The sequence below is a fragment of the Trachypithecus francoisi genome, unplaced genomic scaffold (assembly GCF_009764315.1).
Source record: "Trachypithecus francoisi isolate TF-2019V2 unplaced genomic scaffold, Tfra_2.0 Lachesis_group18, whole genome shotgun sequence".
In the NCBI taxonomy this organism is placed as follows: Eukaryota; Metazoa; Chordata; class Mammalia; order Primates; family Cercopithecidae; genus Trachypithecus; species Trachypithecus francoisi.
The window spans coordinates 53,648,909-53,663,747 of NW_022681463.1; positions in this window are offsets into that span (position 1 = coordinate 53,648,909).

The following is a 14,839-nucleotide window of genomic DNA, read 5'->3' on the forward strand; positions in this document are numbered from 1 at the left end:
CACCACGAACTGCACCAAGATATCACCTGTCCTCAAAGAAACCACCAAACCTTCCAAACCAAATACAACATATTTTACTTAAAATGGCAGGATAAGGAAAAGAATATTTGTTGTGTACAAAATAAGTGTCAGTCAAAATGTAAAAACCATTAAATTTAACCTGCTTTAACTCTGCAACTGCTTATAAATACCTTCTCTTAGAAATAAACACGTAGATGTGGAAAAAGGGACCATAATCTCCAGACAGACTGATGGATTCTTCTCCCTCCTTGTCAATCCTGTGACACCATTTTTGCCAGCTTAGCAAAATTGTTTTTCAGTGTCACTCATTTTACACATAGCTTAAGAAGGTAATCCTCAACATCTTTTTTTTTTTTTTTTTTTTTTTTCTGAGAAGGAGGTGAGGTAAGAAGTGGATTATACATAGAAAATAATAATGTTTACATACCAGGCTGTGGAAAACTGAAATACTTTCTTACACACATCAAGGAACCAGCCCAGGGCCTGCAGAGATGGGAAAACTAAGGAGATTGGTATCTTGGCACATAAGTAACCTGTTTAAAGAGTAACAGAAGTTGACAATCTCTGGAGTTTTAAATTAAATAATTATTTTGAGGGGAGGCCAAAAATAGCTAATCCTGCAGATAGGGAAACTCAAGGTAATTCATGACTATCTTTACATGATTTATAATTGATGGTTTCCAAAGAGATGTTAATTTGAATAGCTCAAAATGGGACCCCAAAATTGTTCTTTATTTTAGCACTATTTGTTATATATCTTCAGATGTTGCTATAATACAAGCCTTTATCAGGTGACAAAAATATAGGAGTTGTAAAATGCATAGATAACTATTTTTTAAAATAGCAATGAATGTTATGTTGCAACTTTTATAATTTTACGTATGCACATTAACTTATGTTTATGTGAGCATTAGCTTATTAAATTGCTCTCACATAAAAATGTATAAATAAGCTTAAAGTAATTTGCTAAAATAATTAGTAGCATTTGGAAATATAATATATTTTATTGAATATTCATAAAATTAGAATGAGAACTCTTTAAAAATTATGTGTTCATCAACTAGCTAATAAAAATACTTTTTAAATAAAAGAGATAAGGCCAGTGGGAACTCAGAGATCATGAGGGGAAAGACACATACCTTAACTTAAAAAGCAATGTATATGCAAGTATAAAACATATAACCAACAGGGTTCTTTTGTTTTGTTTTTAAGTAGTAAATTGCTAAATGAATTATCCCAGTTTCCCTGTTAACATATCACATCCTCATCTTCTGTTTACAGTGATAATTTAGTGCAAATCTAATACTAGAATTAATAATCAGCAACTAATAAACATATTATTTCTGAGGCATGACATTTTGAGACTCTAAAAGGCAATTTTGTATAAAAATAAATATAACAACACCAAGAGTTTACAAGGACACAATTATGTCGGAAGTTAAATGGCTACTAAAGAAGGGTCCTATTTTAGATAGCCCTCAAACTGAAACCAAGAAAATAATGTCACTTTTTCCTCCAGTGGCAAAAGTGAAGGTCAACCTTAAATCTTTCACAGAAAGATCGTGAAGCTCTGGGGCATATAAATTCCTATTCTCTGTTTTCAACAAGGCCTGACTACAATTTTTCCCTTTTCTACTGGATTTGCACATGGATTTTGTATTATGATTTCCACTTTTAAAATAAACTAATCATAACTAAAACAGAAGTTACTAACTGAAAATATCATGGTGAATTAGTAAATGTTATTTAGTAATAATTACTAAACTTAAAATGTGGAACTTTGGGCCAACATAAGATAAGGGCACCTTCAGCAAACTTCAGGTTTTGGAAAATTACAATATTGATATTGTCTTTCAGGACTTCGACCGTATTTTTGATCCCTTGTTATTTTGACCTCATGCCCATCAACAATGGATATTTAAGGGAGTCAGAATATGAGAACATTAATATTCTCACTTTTTAAAGTTACTGTAAGAAAAATAAGAGAGGTTACAATATCAACAAAGACATGCAGTTTTATAAACGTGTCTTTATTCACCTATTCTAGATAGCCAAGCATTTATGTTTATATATAATATATATGTGTATGTGTGTGTGTGTGTGTGTATATATATATATATATATATATTTTTTTTTTTTTTTTTTTTAAACTAAATTACCCCCAGTTGAAATGTTGAAATTCAGGGCATATGTTAAAAATTAAATGTGTTATACAAATCAGAATGGAAATATTATAACATTTAAGAACTATAGACAGGCGTTCCCATCTCCAATTACTTTGCATACTTGACCAATAAGAATTTGTCCTCAAATGAGACACAACATGGAAGAAAATGGCAATTCCCAGGCTGGTGAGTCATGCCAGCACTCTGGCCTTTAGTTGTCTACTTCTTGGAAGTCATTGCCAAGTCTGTAGATTAGCCTCTGCCCTTGGGATAGCTAAATAGATCTATTCTATCTAGTGGTTCAGATGTGAGAGCCTTTACATACAGAGATGTTAGTTTTATAGATAATGACTAGGCAGGTTATTTAGCATAGGCCTTCTACCAAAAAATTTCATGAGGTAAAATCTGTTGTAGTATGATTACAGAAAAACCTCAGCTGTATCAAAAGGATGTCTAATCTTTAACATTCTAGAAAATCTCTAGTTCAAGGAGATTTAGACTGTGAAATACACGAAAATTTCTAAAATAAATACATTTTACATTCCAGGAGAAGGCCTGAAAGATCCTAGATAATTATTCATCCTGATAGAAAGTAGATGAATTGGACAGATTTGGTAAACAATGAAACCTGTGTCAGTCTTCCCTTGGACTCTGTATCATTTACTGCTAATTAAGGACTAGTATCCTGCAATTACAGTACCCTGCCCAGTAGCCACAGGGTAAATATATCATCCAAGCCAAACAAACCAAAATTTCCCCTAAGATTTGAAATACAAAAAGTAAGCACAGTCTCCTTTTTGGTAGTGAAGCTAAGGCTTGATAATGGGAAGGTATGTTCAGCTATAAAAAAAAATAATAATAATAAAGACAAGATAAAAAAGACTGAGAGGCAATAAATGGAATGAGAGCTCTCTGATTGACCCTATTCTCTGTTTCTAGTTGCTCTTCCCTTTCTGACTCTCAATTTGTTATCTATTTTTCACTATTCACAGCAATATTTAAAATAATAATGGAAATTAACGAGACAATAAAAGAAAGAAAATGAAAAATTGCCGATAGGAAAAACAGGTGAGGATTTAAGTAAGGGTTCCCATATACCAAACTATGTTTAATTTATGTTACACTGGTCAAATTGATGGTGATAGTGTTTCTTTTTCACCAAAGTTTTTTATTTTATTATACTGGCAAGTTCATTTCTCCTGTAGAATACATTTCTCAATATATATTACTTGTTCAATTACATATCACATTTATTTGTCCAACTCAACTCAGAACCTTAAAATAGCTCAGTTTGTCTACGAAGAAAATAAGCTAAAGGCAAGTAAATATCCACACTCAGTTTTGGACTGTCAATAATTCACTCTGATCCTCTTGACTCTAAAATCTCTTTCTGACAAGTCATATTTACACTGAATAACTTTTGGCAAATGGAAAAATAAGTTATTAAATATAATCTAGGATAATTCACTTTAAAATAGATTGCTCTATCTCTAAACAGGTTAAACATTTCTCTCTCTTCCTCTCTGTTTTCACAATTTGTTGACATATTTGCAACATAATTATTTTTGAATGCTTCACTTAGACAGTAGTCTCTTTGTTTTATGGGAATTATAATTGGAGTACTTTAAGGCTATCTCATGCACTGTATGGTACTCACAGAAGCCAAGATTGTCATGATGACTTTTATTAGTGTGTCATGTTTATGGATAAGAAAACTGAGATCCAGGGAATGCAATGGCAAGAAAATAAACAAGACATTTGGACTCCCCTCCCTCCCTCCCTCCCTCCCTCCCTTCCTTCCTTCCTTCCTTCCTTCTCTTTCTCTCATTTTCTCTCTGTCTCTCTTTCTTTCTAGCTCTGTCGCCCAGGCTGGAGTGCAGTGCCGCGATCTCTGCTCACTGCAAGCTCTGCCTCCCAGGTTCACACCATTTCCTGCCTCAGCCTCCCGAGCAGCTGGGACTACAGGCACCCACCACCACACCCAGCTAATTTTTTGTATTTTTAGTGGAGACAGGTTTCACCATGTTGGTCAGGATGGTCTCGATCTCCTGACCTCGTGATCCGCCGGACTCGGCCTCCCAAAGTGCTGGGATTACAGGCATGAGCCACCGTGCCTGGCCTGGACTACTTTATTTCTTATGTTCCTTCCATTATATTAAACGTTAGTAGAAAAGGTAAGAGCAATTCAGAAAAACAAATACTTGTCATTAAAAATATGTACAGTATAAACTGTACGTCTACACATCAACATACCACAGTTATGTAGTATCACTATTCTAAATACAACTGCAAACATTTCAAATTACATTCAACTTTTTTGTGTATCACAGATTAGAATAGTTTCATTGCTTTATATACATATTCCATTTTGATAATGCCTATATCACTTTATGTGCTGTCTAACCTGTTTAGACAGTGTAGAAAAATACTCTTTGCTCCACATCATAACCAGATTTACCTTCATTGAATAAATTCTACATTATTGAGAAAAGTCTATACAACATTCTGTCTATAAAAATTGTATTATTCATATTTGTGACCATGATATAAAAGTTTTAGCCACCAGGAAATTCAGAAAATAAAAATAATGAGTAGACTCATAAAGCCATAATCTAAATGCAATCTAATAACTGATCTAAGGCACTTAGCTATAAAATGTAAATATATTGTGAAACAAAACACACATAGTGGCACATTCTGGAATTTTAAAGAAATCATATGTCTTTAGAAGGTGAACATAAAGCTAAAACTCAAGTATTATTTATTGTTTTAAAAGAACTAAAAAATATTACCCAAGTAGTGTGTAGTGTAAGAGTGCATATATATTTCTATTTTTAAGTATTTTTTTTCCATGACGTTTGCAAAGAAAAAATGAATTGGTGTTGAAGCTTGAATTTAACATAAAAAATGTAATTGTCAAAAGTGAAATAATATGCTCCAAAATTATAGCAACAAACTACCTAAGTAGTATGTCATAGCAAAGTTCTATTCATAGAATCATTAAATATGTGTTCTGTACAAATTTTCTTATTAAAAAAAACACACAAAAACCCACTCAAATTTTATTCCTTATTATTGTCAGAATTATATAAAACAATCAAGAAATCTAAATAAATAAAGCCACCTTAATTTTAATAACCTAAACATGTAGGTGACTTAGATATTTTCTTATGAGGAAATCAAAGCTGAAAGTTGTATTCAGGAGATTATATTGGTAAAAAATAGGTAAAAATTGATGAAGTCATTAAATTTTCAAAAGTTATAAATTATCCTGTAAAGCTTCACTGGCTGCAAATTAGCCTGTGCCGTAGCCCTCTGCTAACAATCTATAGGTCATTTTATTATTCATGAATTTTAGTAATTTCAGGACACCACAGGTCATCTTATGCTCATTTATTTGCTAAACACCTTGTGCTAGCATGCCTATGCTGAAAAATTGCTACTATTTACTCCCTGTGAGACAAGCAAGCAATGAAGTGCCGATTTTGGCCCCAGACATCCAGTATGTTAGGCTGCACATACATCTTGATGTCAGTGAAATAAATGAGCCCTTAAATTGGCTGCAAAGCTTTAAGAACTGAAATTTATATGTCTAGTTATCAAACAGAAAGTTCAGAACACCTGCCAATATGAAACGTAATTGTGACAAACTGTTACATTTTACCTTTAACTTTTCAGTTTTAATACCACAGCTTCATTACAAAAAAAAAAAATCTACAACATACCCCAAGTCTGCAAAACAAATTAATTGTGGCTCTATAGTGTGTGTGTGCTTGTGTGCATGTATGTGTGTGTACAATGACCTTACCATTTAAACATTGAGTCATCCATCAGGCGATGAATAACATGCCACAGACGACCAGAGCCTCAGAATTTACTTTGAGTAGAAAGTCAAGTCCCAGCAGATTTGCCAACTTCAGGGAGCATTACAGCTTCTTCACAAGTTCCTCTTAAAATACCAGCAACACTGATAGCAAAGAAGTTGTGTTTTATTTTCTTTTCTAATCACTAGATAATTTGACAGTTGCAAAGATATTAAATATTAGGAATCCTTTTATATTCACTTCACAATGAAGACACATTGCTTAAGGGTTATGTGACTTGTCTAAGAAAACAAAAGCAGTCAGTGATGGAGAGAGCGAGCATCTGTGGAGGGGAGGAGGCCTCCATAACTTAAACTTCTAAATAGGATACTAAAATATTTATATTAATAATTACAATAATGAAAGCAACCTTGACAGGCACTTACTAAATATTTTTAAAAAGAAGTCTTACTGTGTTTTATATTAAATGCTCATCGTGACAATTTTATTGATGAGAAAACTGAGATGAAATCAGGAAAAATAACTTGCTCATGTTTGTCACGTATAGGCATGTGTTGTGGAAACATGATTCAAATTCCACCGTCTAGCTTTAGGATCCTCACAAGTAAACCACTATGTTAAATCCCTGAAGCCTCAGGAAAGACTAAAAATCAGGCAGATTATATCCAAGCTACCTCTTTTTTCATTATTCCACACTGCATCATAATAATTTGTATTGTGCTATACAATGTGTTTCTCTTTAACAGCATTATAACTTTTGACAAACAACCACATACAACCTTCCAAGAAATAGGATTCTTTGCATTATATACTCTTTTATAAGCCCTCTGCTACATGTATGTATGTGAGCTGGTTTTTGCATACAAAATGCAGAAACCAAGTGAAGAGTGAGGCACAAAGAATTTCACCCTCTACTTGATTACATTTTTTTTTTTTTTAAGTCTCAAGGACCATCTTTCTTATGTGAAACTATACAGATCCTTTAAGACTCTAAAGATAGCACATATTAATCAAATTCATTTTAAAGTAACAATATAGTTAATTTAAACTTTCTATTCTACTGGAAATGTTCAAATGAGAGATTTGTGAAATAATGCATTGGCAGTATAAATGAATCCTCCCTATCAATATAGCTCACAAAAGAAACTAAGAATTATACCTTATTCTTCTTATGAATTCATTCTGTGTGAAATTCTCAAGGCAAAAGAAGAGCTTTAATAATTCTGAAGGAAGAACTATACTTTAAAAATGTATGACACTTGTGCTATGATTCAATTTTTTCTAATGCCTTCCTTCAGATGTTGGCTCTCAGATTGGTGATAGCCAATGATTTGTCCTCTTGTTACAGAGGAATGTGATTTGCCTGTCATATATTTTGCTAACCGATTTTCCAAGTCACTCTGTCCTTCATTATATTCATCATATAAGCTGTTTCTGCAGCTATCTTAGAAAAATACAGAATTGATTATTTTACATTCCAGTTTAACTGCCTTTGTTCACAGTTCAACTCGGCCATATACCATCTTGAATGTTAATTTACCAGTGTACCCGGTGTCGTTAACTATTTACAATGCCTACAAAATTCCTGACATATATTAACTACTCAATATTGAATAAACTATTTTATTTCTATTTATTTACCTCTCCTTTCTCCAATCTAATGCCCTAAACATGCCAATGATGTGTTCTGAATCAATTCCCTATAACCAAGAGACGTGTGATGATAATGTTTCTAATAATAATTGCAATCAGCAATTCCTGAGTTTTATTAAGGACCAATAACAGTTTTAATAAAGTTGCAGATATGAATACATTTAAAGCTCAAAATAAACATATTATTAAAGAAATTAAGATCACAAGGAAGTTGGGTAAATTGTTAAGGTCACATAATTATTAAGTATTGGGAGCAATGAGTACCTGTGGCAACTGAAGAGAAGGTGGAGAGTGAGGTCAGGCTCATATGTTTCCCCACCTATTAAGAGCTGACTGTGACCCTGGACTCAAAGGTGCAATTCCTGAATTCCTATCAGGTGGCCCTCTTTACTCAAAGATTTGTTCAGGGCCAAGTTAACTGAGTCATTTGGTCCCTTTAGGCATAGCTGTATGTATGAATATTCCCTTATCTACTCATCCCTCCACTCCCAATTATGTGTCATAGAAACTTTTGAGTTTGCTATACTCTAATCACAACAAAAATTTCTTAAACTCTCTTTCAATTACTGAGTTTGAGTATGTTCTATATGTTCTATGTTTCTTGCTGGGATGTCACTGAATGAGGGTTAATTTACTATGCTATTCCCATGTTCACAGATACAATAGCAGGGACTGGAAAAGGCTAAGTGATTTGTTCAAGTTACATAATTTGGAGAAAGTCCGTTTTAAGGACATTCTAAGGTGTTGTTTCTTCTGCTTCAACATATAAAAAGAAATTTTAGAATATGCTTTTATTTTCCTGTTTCCATGTAATTTGTGAAGGATGAAGTAAAGACAGTATGAAACATGAAACCCACAGTTCCAATATAGTACACATATGCAGAATCTTATTAATAGAAATATAATAGAAAAAATGTGATAATTACAAATTCATTAAGAATAACATAATTTACATATGAGTCAATTAAGTCATCCATCACTATTATTTAAGTTAGCATTTACTTCTCAATTATTATCATCATCAAAAGTAGCAGTATATTCATTAATATGTATTCAATCTTCAGATACACTGTAACATATTTTGAAATGTTTCTCACTCTATCATAATATTTAGAGTGAAGTCTGCTCCTCTTTTCTGTTACCCTTCTCTACAGAATCGTCTTCTCTGTTCCTCTTCAACTTATTGTATCATTGCAGTACTCCTTTTTTTTTACTCTTTTGAGTTTTTACATAGCTTTTTTCCTATTATTTCTGTGATCATTTTAATTTTAAAATTATTTATCCATTTATGATTTAATCTTTTAGTAAGATGAAAATATGAGCTCCCAAGTTATCTACATCTTAGTTCCTAAAACGTGTGTATTTTTATATATGGCAAAGGGGAATTGAAGTTACAGATAGAATTAAGGTTGTTACTTTGCTGACCTTAAAATAGGGGGATTATTCCAGATTATCTGGGTGGGCCCAAGGTAATTACACACATTTTGGAAAGCAAATCAGAGAATAGGATGACAGAGTTAGAATTAGCATTATCAGAAGGACTTGGCTCAATGTTGCTGGCTCTGAAGATGGCAGAAGGCACCCATGAGTCAAACAAAACAAAACAACAATAACAACAACAACAACAAACAAGTGACTTCTAGAAGCTGGAGCAGGCAAGAAAGTGGATTCTCTTACAGGTCCACAGGAAATTAACTCAGCCCTACTGACATCTTGATTTCTGTGCAGAAAGACCCATGTATGACATCTGACATCCTGAACTGTAAGATTATAAATTTGTGTTGTTCCAAGTCACTCAGTGATAATTTATTAGAGCAGGAATAGAAAACTAACAAAATGAAGAGAAAACTTAAGTACTTCTTTTTCTCAGTATATCAAATATTAAGTGCCTTCACTAAAATTTTCAACCAAAAATGTGTTCATTTATTTTTTAAAGTTTTATCAATTTAATTTTAGTGCAACATTTCCAAATTAAGAAGTTATATTATGCCTAACACCAACCCAGTTGAAGTAGATTTCTTTTCTGCTACTACATCCAGAGATGACAAATCTTTCAGCAAATATTGTTTATTGTATGTGTAATTTCATATAGAATTTACTGTTTTTAAATCTTAAACAAATAAAAAGCATTAAGTAGATAAGATTAAGCAACAGAGCATATAACAGTATTTTTTCTTATACTATTTGGCAACATTTTTAAAACATTGATTGATGACATTGCATTGCAACATTTATATAAAATGCAATCAACCTTGCAGTACTTCTTTCTTCCTCTCTTTCCCTCTCCATCTGTGTGTGTATATAATATATATTTGTTGATACATTATACATATTATTTGTATATATATCAATGATTTTGATAAATCACTGAAAAATAAATGAATAAATATGAGATTAACAAATAATAATAAACAAATAATGGAAATTCTACACAATAATTTTTAAAACATCAAAGTCAGGGACCCTTTCTAATTTAACTTCTGAAATTAAAATTGTACGGAGATCAAAACCAGACTTAAAAATTAAGGAAAAAAAAGCACTGTACATTTATAAGCACATAAGCAAAATTCCTTGGTCAAATGTTACCAAATTACATACAAAATTTAACTACAAACTCTAAACTACCAAAGAATATAAAATTTATTCAATCTGATAAAGTCTATATGTGAGAAACTTATACCTAACATCTTACATAATGGCAAAAGACTGAATAAATTCTCACTGGATTGATCAAGGCAAAGGTGTAGAATCATCTCTTTTATTGAACATTTTTGGATATGTTGGGAAATACAATAAAACAAGGAAAGGAAATAAAAAGTACAGACTTTGAAAAAACAGAAATATAATTGTATCATATTTGTGTATTTTATATGTGAATAGCATAATGACTAGAAAACTGCAGACTATACAATGGATTACTACAAATAATAAGTGAGTTTAGAGTATCAATACTTTTTATGCCAATATGCAAAATAATTTACATGTGAGGACAGTAATGAACAACAGGATATTAAAATTTTAAAATGACATAATTCACAAGAGAATAAAATATGAAATGCTTAGGTATGATTAAATAGGTTATGAGAAAAATGTGTATACTAAAATCTATAAAAATTGATGGCAAAATTGAGAAAAAAACCAAATATATAAAGATATATGTTGCCTTTACAAATCAAAAATTTTATTATTTTATCATTTTATGTGGTCCCAAGTTGATTTATAGATTTTACATACTTTAAACCACATTTCCAGTTGATGATTTTGTCAGAAATTGACAATCTGATTTCAACATTTAAATGGGAAAATTAAAAAATGCAAATATCCAGTACAATGATGAAAAACAACAAATATTAAGTACTCATACCTGATATTGAGACTTTCTATAAAGCAACTCTAATAAAGACAATGTGAAATTGGTGTAAGAATTAACATAGAGATCAATAAAACAAAACACCTTGTCTAGTAACAATCCTATACATATATTGTCAATTTATGAATGACAAGTGTCCAGTTAGTTTAGTGAAAACAAGCCTTGTCTGATGTCCCAAAGCCGGAATTCCCATTGTCCACTTTCATGGCTGTGAAAAGGGAAGCACAACATGGGGGAAAGAGTAACTCATATTTTCAGGGTCAGACCCAAAATTTTCATATATAATTGTTTTTTTTATTTTTTGTTTTTTATTTTATTTATTTACTTTTTTCACATATAATTGTACTCACTTTATTATCAACAAATTAGTTTTGTGCCCACATCATACAGTAAACAGACTGGGAAACAGCCTTATTAGATGGCTATACCTCCAGTTATAATTCTCTAATATAATATGGGAGAAATAAATGTTGGTAAAGGACAACAGTCTTCACCTCTGACTGGTAGTCAGTCTTGTGTTAAGGTACATGTTGTAGTATGGCTCCATGTAGCTTGATATCAACAAAACTAAGGCATTCTTTATCTCAGTGCATTCGTTTAGGAAATGTAAATATAAAAAAGGTTTAATTCCTATTGTTCCAAATATAACTCTTTATCTTTCTGTCAATTAATGAATATTTAGTTTGTTTTCATAGCTTAGCTAGTGTAAATAATGTTGCAATGAACATAGCAGTCAGTGCTAAAAATCTCTTCAAGATTAAGATTTCGGTTCTTTTGGATAGATATCCAGAAGTAGGCTTGCTGGATCATAAGGCAGTTTTACTTTTAGTTTTTGAGGAACCTCCATGCTGTTTTCTATAAAGCTGCACCATTTCCATTAACAGTACAGGGGTCCCAGTTTCTCCCCATTCTCCCCAATACTTAACTTTATTTTTTATTAATAATAGCCATCCTAACAAGTTTGTGGTATTATCTCATTGTGGTTTCTATTTGTATATGCCTGATGATTAATGACACTAATTATCTTTTCACATACCTCTTGGCCATTTTTTCGTCTTCTTTGGAATGCAATATCCAATTTAAAAAAAAAAAAGAATATTCTGCAATATTGAGCAACATGGATGAAACTCGAGGACAGTAGGCTAAGTGAAATAAGTCAGTCACAGAAGAACAAACACTGTGTTATTAATGTATATGAAGTATCTAATATAGTCAAACTCATAGACACAGAGATTAGAATAGTAGTTGCCAGGGCCATAGAGGAGGGTGTAGTCTGTTCTTGCACTGCTATAAAGGAATACCTGGGACTGGGTAATTTATAAAGAAAAAAGGTTTAATTAGTTAGTGGTTCCTCAAGCTGTACAGAAAGCATGGCTGGGGAAGCCTCAGTAAACTTACATGAATGGTGGAAGGTGGAGGGGAAGCAGGCACATCTTACGTGGCCAGAGCAAAAGGAAGAGAGAGAAGGGGGAGATACTATACACTTTTAAACAACCAGATCTTCACAAGAACAGCAAGGAGGAAATCTGCCTTCATGATCCAATCACCTCCCACCAGTCCCCTCCTCCAGCACTGGGAATTACAATTGAACATAAGATTTGGTCAGGGACACAAATCCAAACCATATAATTTCTCCACCACTCCTCCCAAATCTCTTATCATTCCAAACCATATAATTCCCCCACCCCACCACTCCTCCCAAATCTTATATCCTTTTCACATTGCAAAATACAATCACCCCTTCTCAACAGTCCCCTATGACTTAACTCATTTCAGCATTAGCAAAAAGTCCACTGTCCAAAGACTCATTTGAGACAAGGTAATTCTCTTCTGCTTAGTGGCCTGTAAAATGTAAAACAAGTTAGTTATTTCTAAGACACTATAGGGCTCTAGGTAATACGTAAATATTCCCTTTTGAAGAGGTATTAATTGGCCAAAAGATTGTGTCTACAGGCCCTATACAAGTCCAAAACCCAGGAGGGTAGTCATTAAATCTTAAAGCACCAAAATAGTCTCCTTTGACTTTATATCTCATATTCAAGTAACACTGACGCAAGGGGTGGGCTTTCAAGACCTTGGGAAGCTCTACCCCTGTAGCCCTGCAGGGAACAGCCCCACAGCTGCTTTCACAGTCTGGTATTGAGTACATGTGGCTTTTCCAGATGCAAGCTGTCAGTGGATCTACCATCTGGGGCTCTGGAAAATGGTAGCCCTGTTTTCATAGCTTCACTAGACAGTGCCCCAGAAGAGACTCTGTGTCGGGGCTCCAACCCCACATTTCCCTTCTGCACTGTCCTAGTAGAGGTTCTCCATGAGGGCTCCACTCCTGCAGCAAACATCTTCCTCAACATCCAGACCTTTCCATATATTCTTTGAAATCTAGGCAGAGACACCCAAGTCTCAATTCTTGCCCTCTGCACACCTGCAGGCTTAACACTACATGGAAACTGTCAAAACTTACAGCTTGCACCCTTTGGACCAGTAACCTGAGACATATATGGAGCCCTTCTAGTAGTGTCTGGAACTGGAACAGCTAGAACACAGGCAGAAGTGTCCCAGTGTTGTGAAGGGCAGCAGGCCCTGGGCCCTGCCTGGACACCCTTCTTCCCTCCTAGACCTCTGGGACTGTGATAGGAGTAGTTGCTGTAAAGATCTCTGAAATGCCTTTGAGGCATTTTCCCCATTGTCTCGACTATTAACATTTGACTCCTCTTTACTTATGCAAATTTTTGCAGGCGTGCTTGAATTCCTCCACAGATTTTTTTTTTTTCCCCACATAATCAGGCTGCACATTTTCCAAACTTTTATTCTCTGTTTGCATTTTAAATATAAGTATCAGTTTCAGATAATCTCTTTGCTCATGCACATGAGCATATGCTGTTACAAGTATCCAGGCCACTTCTTGAATGCCCTCCTGCTTAGAAATTTCTTCCACCAGATACTCTAAATCATTTCTCTCAAGTTCAAAGTTCCACAAATCCCTAGAGCAGGGGCACAATGTCACCAGTCTCTTTGCTAAAGCGTAGCAAGAGTGACTTTTACTATAGTCCCCAATAAGTTCTTCATCTCTGTCTGAGATCTCCTCAGCCTGAACTTCATTATCAATATTTCCATTTCACTATGAATATTTTGGTCACAGCCATTCAACAAGTCTCTAGGAAGTCCAAAATTTTCCTTCATCTTCCTGTCTTCCTCCAAGTCTACCACACTATTCTAATCTCTGTCCATTACCCAGTTCCAAAGTGGCTTCCGCATTTTCAGCTATTTTTATAGCAATGCTTCACTCATAGGTACCAATTTTCTATATTAGTCAATTCTTGCATTGCTATATAGAAATATCTGAGACTAGGTAATATGTAAAAAAGAGGTTTAATAGCCTCACTGTTCTGCAGGCTGTACAGGAAGCATGGCTGAGGAGGCCCCAGGAAACTTACATTCATGGTGGATGGTGAAGGGAAGTAGGCACGTTCTACACGGCTGAGGCAGGAGAGGGAGAGGGCGAGGGAGAGAAAGGCAAGCTGCCTAACATTTTTTTTTTTGTTTGCTTGTTTGTTTTTGAGATGGAGTCTTGCTCTGTGGCCCAGGCTGGAGTGCGGTGGCGCGATCTCGGCTCACTGTAAGCTCCACCTACCGAGTTCACACCACGCTTGGCTAATTTGTTTGTATTTTTAGTAGAGATGGGGTTTCACCATGTTAGCCAGGAAGGTCTCAATCTCCTGACCTCTTGATCCGTCTGCCTCATCCTCCCAAAGTGCTGGGATTACAGGCGTGAGCCACCGTGCCTGGCCTGCCTAACAGTTTTAAAC